The sequence below is a fragment of the Gracilinanus agilis genome, unplaced genomic scaffold, assembly GCF_016433145.1.
Source record: "Gracilinanus agilis isolate LMUSP501 unplaced genomic scaffold, AgileGrace unplaced_scaffold47706, whole genome shotgun sequence".
NCBI classification, from domain to species: domain Eukaryota; kingdom Metazoa; phylum Chordata; class Mammalia; order Didelphimorphia; family Didelphidae; genus Gracilinanus; species Gracilinanus agilis.
Genome location: NW_025382140.1, coordinates 27 through 7,131, shown reverse-complemented (window position 1 = coordinate 7,131; position 7,105 = coordinate 27). Strand labels below are relative to the sequence as shown.

The window sequence follows — 7,105 nt, the reverse complement described above, 5'->3', positions numbered from 1 at the left end:
ACCATGTGGCATCCTTGAAAGAGTGCTGGACTGAAAGAGCAAAGGGGTCTGGGATCAAATCCTACCTTCAAACTTCCTAAATGGATGACCATGGTCAAGCCAACCTTAGAGGAGAACTTCCTAACCATGTCATGGACCCCTCTGGCAGTCTAGTAACATCTCTGGACCCCTTCTCAGAAGAAGTTTGCTGCCTACATTCATAATAGAAGGAAATATTATTTAATTATATATGCATAAATGCAATGATCCAGGACAATTCTGAGGGACTTATGAGAAAGAACACTATTCACATCCAGAGGAAGAACTGTGGAAGTAGAAACACAGAAGAAAAACAACTGCTTGATCACATGGGTCAATTGGGGATATGATTGGTGATATTGACTCTAAATCATCACCCTAATGCAAATATCAATAATATGGAAATAGGTCTTGATCAATGACACATGTAAAACCCAGTGGAACTGCTTGTTGGCTATGGAGGGGGTGGGGGAAGGGGAGGGAAAGAGGATGAATCATGTAACCATAGAAAAATATTCTAAATCAATTAATTAAATAAAAATTTTCAAATCACAAAAAAATTACATATGCAAATATAAANCAAATATAAATTATATATTATTATAATTACATTTAGTTCATTTAACCTAAATAAATTTCAGTTAGAGGTTAGTGAAAAGAAAGCCATCCATTTTCCCCCAATTCGGGTTAGCAGACTTCTTTGGGGTCTTTGGATCCCAGGTTAAGAATGCCCTGATTATTAAGCCATATTGCTAAAGCTGGAAGGGATCTCTGGGCAATCTAGCCCACCTCAAAGCCGCCCCCATACACATACCTTGAGCCCTCTGGACATTCACATGATGAAATTTCCATATAGCTAGTTGCCAAGTGAGAGAGAACTTTTCCCTAGAAGAGGGAGGAAGAAGAAAGCCGGGAGGGAGATCATTGGGGATGGAGAAGCTCAGAAATCCCTACCAGCAGGGCTTCTTCCATGGGGCAGGAGATGGGATAAGAGGATTTCACTTTCCAGAAAGAGACTGAAAGGAAGAATAAGGAGAGGAGAGGAAGGAAGAGGCTTAGTTACCCTGACAATGTTCCTCTTCATTCTAGCCCACCCAAGGAACTGGAGCAATTGAGGAATGGGGTCCTCAGTTCAAGTTCAGCTCAACTGTGTAGGTCTCGACCGTGTGTCCAGCCCTGTGCTTAACCATGGTGGAGTGGAGACAGACAGGAGGTGACTTGAACCCTGTATTTTGAGAGTTCACAAAGTGGAGGAGACTGGAAGTGTGGGCATACTCAAGCCCTGTCCTTGGCAAGCTTCAAGACTGGCAAGAGCACAGGAAGAGGATTGACCAACAATTTGGCAGCCTGATGTAGGGGTCGAAGTCCTAGAGAAAAGAGAGAGGAGTGAGAAAGGGTGGGCTTCTTGAAGGTGGGTTCTGGCAGGCTTGGACATGAGCAAGGAGAAGGGTCCAGTTCAATAGAAGGAATCAGGGCAAAGTCTGGGAAGAAGGAGAGAGGAGTAAGCCCAATGTGGATAGGAGGTGGCATCGTGGGGGAAAAGGGGAGCCTGGGGAAAGGAGGAAACCACTGCCTTGGGCCCTCAGATGCCATCTTTTGCAGAACCAGGGCCCTGCAAACATGGGATGCTGAGACATTTTCCTAGAGTCTGGATAAAATTCAGACCTCCCTGGACTTTAATTATTCCAGGGACACAGGCAATTTCTGGCCTCCAGTGCTGGAGAAAGACAGTATAGGGATGTGAGCCAGAGAATTTCAGACAGTCCATACTCTTTCCTCTGGGGGCCACAGGTGTCCGTCCCTAAGCCTCCAGATCCAGGGAGTTCCAGGGCAAAGATTCCTCCCCTGAAAATAATTGCATGCAGTTAGTAATCCTGGCAAGAATATCAGGGACAGTGCTGTGGAGAGAATCCTGGGCAGTTTGAGAGTCAAGAAACCTGGGATCTTATCCCAGCTCTGGCAATGACTATGGCTAAGTCTCTTTTCCTCCCCCCACCTTCCAGGTCTCAGTTTCCTCATCTGTAAAATGGGGCTAAAAAACCATCTACCTCCCAGAGTTAGTGTGAGTCTCAAATTAGTTATTTGTAAAGGTCTTAGCACAATGCCTGGCACAAAATAGGTGTTTAATAAATGCGTATTCCTTCACCCTATCCCAAACTCACACCTGAATAGAAATCTCCTCTGTAGCTTCCCTGACAGATACTCATCCAGTCTCTACAGCCTCCAGAGTCACTACCTTCTACGGAACTCCATTCCACTTTTAAAGAGTTCTAATGTCAGAAATCCCATTTTTCTATCATACTAAGATCTATCTCCCATTTTTCCTAGTTTTGTCCTTTAGAGGGGAAGCAAGAAAAGTCTAATCCCCCTGCCCGATGGCAGGCCTTCAAAGACTCAAAATATTGATTGGCTCCCCCAAATCTCTTTGCCAGACTAAAGATGCCCCCCAAGTTCTTTCAATTGCTCCTTAAATGCCACTGTATCCCGCCCCTCCACCATGCTGGTCACCCTTCTCTGGAAACACCTCAGCTTGTCAATGGCCTCCCTAAAGGGGGAAATTTTGAACCCAACACAATATTCCAGATGGAGTCCATTGGGGAACACAACATTACCTATAAGAACAGAAATCAAGGATGTGTGCTTTAACTGTGACCGGCTAATACCAACATGGTCCATTGTGTTTGACCCGAGTTTGGTGATCAACATTCTCTTTATTGACATTGTCATGGTCTGTGTGTGGAAAAGGCTACAGGAGAGTAGACAGAGAACCAGCCTTGGAGTTAGAACAACCTGGTTTTGGGTCTTGCCACTGGCATCCCAAGCTGTTGGTGTCTCTGGGCAATGCTTTAAGATTCTCTTTTGGCGGGGGGAACCCTTACCTTCCATCTTAGAATCAATTCTATGTATCAGTTGTAAGGCAGAATTGCAATAAGGTCTAGAAAGTGTCTGAGGTTATATTTGAATCCAGGATCTCCTGTCTCTAGACCTGGCTCTCAATCCACTAAGGCACCTAACTGCCCCACCCCCAGACTCTTTTCAGGAAGAATAAAGTTCCATATCCTGACAAAATTATGGGTCCAGACAAATCCCCCAGAATCACTATGGATACTGGTTTTTTGGTTCTACTTTGTTCACTCTCTATTACCTCATACAAGTCTTCACCTGTTTTTCTGAATTCTTCATTTTCATTATTATTATGATCATTATTATATTATTGTTATATAATAGGTATGTTTATATTATTATTATATAATATAAAATAGTATGATATTGATATGTTATGTTATTATGATGCCATAAGATTCCATTTCATTCGTATATTTTAGTTGGTTCAGTCATTCCCCCCAACTTCTGGGCACATATTTTGTTTCTTTTTTTTTGTTATCCCAAATAATGCTGCTGAGGATATTTTATATCCGTGGGTCTTTTCTTGAAGTCAATAACCTCCTTGAGGCAGAGTACTAGCAATGGACTGCCTGGGTCCAAGGGTTTAAAAATTTAGTAACTTTTCTTGCATAATTCCAAATTGTTTTCCAGTTCAATGAATGAATGAATAAACAGCATACAAAGGGCAGTGGTGTGGGAGGGGCCCTTTGGACTGGAAAGTTACAGGATGATGGTGGAGGGGAGCCTTAGGAGAGTAAATTGACACACCCCATACAGGAACAATGCTAGAGTTGATTCGACTACAGTTCATTGGTTCTAGATTTGGTTGTGGGGAAGGGGACGAGGCAAGAGTAACCCACCTGGAGATCATCGAGGCTATTCAGAGAAGATGGCCGGAAAATCTGGTGCAGTGAGGCATAAATTGGGGTTTTCCCCCAAAGAGTGGCCCTGGCGAGGGCGATGACGAGTCAGGAGAGTGGAGACTCAGGTCAGAAATGTCTCTTGGGCAGGAAGGTGGCTGGAGAGACTATGGAGAAGAGGGAAAGTGAACAAATCCCAACTCCATCTGCAGTGAGTTGTGTGTGCTTGACCTTCTGCGCAAAAACTAATATAAAGCCGGGCATAAAAAGTACAGGAGAAGTAGACAGACCAAGTGGTATTTGAAGACCAAAGGGGAAAGATCCTTAGCACCTGGGGTGATCAAGGAAGGCTTCCTGTAGGAGAACAGTTTTGAGCTGGGCCTTGACAGATTTTAATAGGAACGTATAGTTGGAAGGGCACTGCCAGAACAGGGAGATAATAAGAGCAAATCCAAGATAGTTAGGGCAACAAATTGATTGTTATGCCCATTTTAAATATTGGGGGAACTAAGGCTGAGAGGGGTCAAAACAAATCAGTGGCAGCCTTACATTGAACCCAGGTCTTCTTATTCCCAGCCTCAGACTGTTCTTTGTTTTTATTTTATTTTGTATGAGTCTGGGTCTCTCGATCTCATTTAAGCATCCCTCATTGTCAGGGGCTCACTGTGTTGATGCTAGACTTAGTGTGGACACCCATTTGGCTCTGGCTCTACTGCAGAAATCCCAGACTCAAGCAATCCACCAGACTTGGCCTTCCCTAAAAATGAGGAAGGGAAGAGAAGGCAAAGGAAGGGAGACATGAGGAGAAAACTGAAAGGTACCCAAAGGGAAGGCGGACATTACCTCCTAGTCTTAGACCATTACCTGGTCTAAGAACTCCTGAGCCAGAAAGCACCTGGTGGGATGTCCCAAGAGGTGCTGGGCACAAGGAACGTCACACATGACAAGGGCTATTCCCAGCACACAAGGTGGGACATGTTTCCCAAGTCTGCATGGCAGTCAGTGAAGAACCAGTTGATAAAAATGGAAATGCTTGTCCTGAAGAAGAGAGAAGCACAGTGCTATAATTGAAAACGTCTCATATTGGGAGTCCAAGGATCCAGGTGTAAATCCACATTCTCTCTTTTAAATTTTTTAAATTTAATTATTTTTTAAAATATTTTTTCCATGTTTATGAATCCTCATTCTGATACTTACTGCCTTGGGCAAGAGAAGTTTTCTTCTGGACCTCAGTTTTCCTCCTGTGTAAAATAATGAAGCGTTTAGATGAGATGATCTTCGAGGTCTCTCTGCTGGATCTATATTCTATGACACAAGGAGAACACGTTTGCTCCTTTCAGATATCTGAGGAGCAAATAGAAGTGGGAAAGAGATGACAGAAGGCAGCACTAAGAGCAGTCAGAAGAAGCTATAGAGACAGAGATTTCAGCTGGAAGGAAGAAACTGATTGAAACAAAAACAGTAACTGCTGTCCCAAAGTGAGAGGGGGCCGCCTTCGGAAGCAGGTCAGTTCCCATGTCCCTTGACCATCCTCAAACAGGGACTGGGTGATTAGGAACGCTGTCAAGATTTATTTTTAGGTACAAGTTAGACTGGATGACCTTGGACTTCCCTGAGACTGTGATTCTTCATTCTTAATTCCAGTGCCTTCTCTCTGTTAATTATTTCCTATTTATCCTGTATATTGCTTGCTCTGCATATATTTGTTTGCCTGTTGGCTCCCCCATTAGACTGTGAGTTCTGTGAGGACAGGGACTATCTTTTGCCTCTTTTTTATATGCCCAGACCTTAGCACAGTGCCTGCCTGGCACATAGTCGGCACTTAATAAATTTTCATTGATTGATTGTTATTGATGACTTCTGTATGGTGTACCTCTATCTACTCTGTATCTATCTAGTTGTTTACATGTTTTCGCCCCGTTAGAATGTAAGCTTCTGGAGGGCAGGGTTGGCCAATGACCGATGCATTTATGTAGCATTTTAAAGTTTGCCAAGCTTTTGACGTGGGTTAACTTGTTCTATCCTCTCAACATCCTTGTGAAGTTAGGGGCGATTCTTATCCCCATTTTACTTTGGGGAAACTGAGATACATGGAAGTTAAGTGACTTGCTCAGAGTCACATAGCTGGTAAGTGTTTGGACTCTTGTCTTTTATTCCCTTTGTATCCCCAGCAGTTAGCATAGGACATGGAAGATAGTAAGTGCCTAATAAACGTTGTTTAACTTGATCACACTGGACAAATGAAAAAGTCGACAGCAGGGGAGGCTCAAGTAGCCACAAGAGAACGACCCCTTACTTTTATTCTAGGGGCATTAAGTCAAGCCCATGACCCCTTGGGAGGATCCTGGATCTCAGAAGGGACCTCAGAGGACATTTAGTGCAACCCCTTCATCTTACAGATGAGGAAACTGAGGCTCGGGGAGATTGTGACTTGTCCATGTTCATATAAGGAATGAGGTCCAGGCAAGGAAGCAGGTAACAAGCTTGGCCAGTCTGGGTCAGCTTGGCAATAACATGGTGTAGGGAAAAGACCATTTGATTTGCAGTCAGGGAATCTGGGCTCCAATTTCATCCCTGACACTTCATAGCTCTGAGACTTCCCTTTCTTCAGACCTCAGTTTTCATATCTGTAAAAGGAGAATCAGGGAAGTCTGGGGCAGGGGTAGATTTGGAGGAAAAGTTAATGAAATTCAAATGCAGATACTATCCCTACTTGGAACCTAGAACAGCCAAGGTGAGCTGTCCTGGAGGCAACTAGAACTTCAGGAGAGATTGGGGAAGAGATTGGAGCTGGCTCTGAAGACAGGAAAATTCCCTGCAAAGAGATTATAGTTGAAGCCACAGAAGAGACTATAGAGAGAAGAAAAAGCTCAGGGCAGAGCCTAGGGTGACCCACACTGTTGCAGGAAGGGAGGAGGAAGACAATCTATCAAGGAGATTGAGAAGTACTTAGCGAAGAACAAGGTGGCCCAGGATCAAAGAATTTCACAGAAGCTAAGGGAGGAAAGAACATTCACCAAAAGGGATTGGTCAACAGTGAGATGTTCTCTTGTTCTTTTTCCCTCTTCTGCCCCAACCCCACTCTCCTCCCCACTCTCCATCCTACTCTCCTCCCCACTCTCCACTCTACTCTCTATCCCACCTTCCATCCCACTCTCCTCCCCACTCTCCATCCCACTCTCCTCCCCACTCTCCACTCTACTCTCTATCCCACCTTCCATCCCACTCTCCTCCCCACTCTCCATCCCACTCTCCTCCCCACTCTCCACTCTACTCTCTATCCCACCTTCCATCCCACTCTCCTCCCCACTCTCCATCCCACTCTCCTCCCCACTCTCCAC

The 7,105-nt window shown here is 44.4% G+C and overlaps 1 long non-coding RNA gene across 3 annotated transcripts; it reads right to left on the bottom strand.

The window, feature by feature from the left end:
- Window positions 1–266: 266 nt before the first annotated feature.
- On the bottom strand, window positions 267–4,851 carry LOC123255514. 3 transcript variants are annotated; one of them, XR_006506771.1, is made up of 5 exons: window positions 4,608–4,851; window positions 3,765–3,931; window positions 1,082–1,863; window positions 833–903; window positions 267–304 (listed from the first exon to the last, which is right to left on the bottom strand). It is a non-coding gene; the product is annotated as an uncharacterized LOC123255514 (long non-coding RNA). The 3 variants fall into 3 exon arrangements; XR_006506770.1 differs by lacking the exon at window positions 4,608–4,851 and having other exon boundaries at window positions 1,082–1,385; window positions 1,789–1,863; window positions 3,765–4,403; XR_006506769.1 differs by lacking the exon at window positions 4,608–4,851 and having other exon boundaries at window positions 3,765–4,403.
- Between the last annotated feature and the right edge of the window lie 2,254 nt (window positions 4,852–7,105).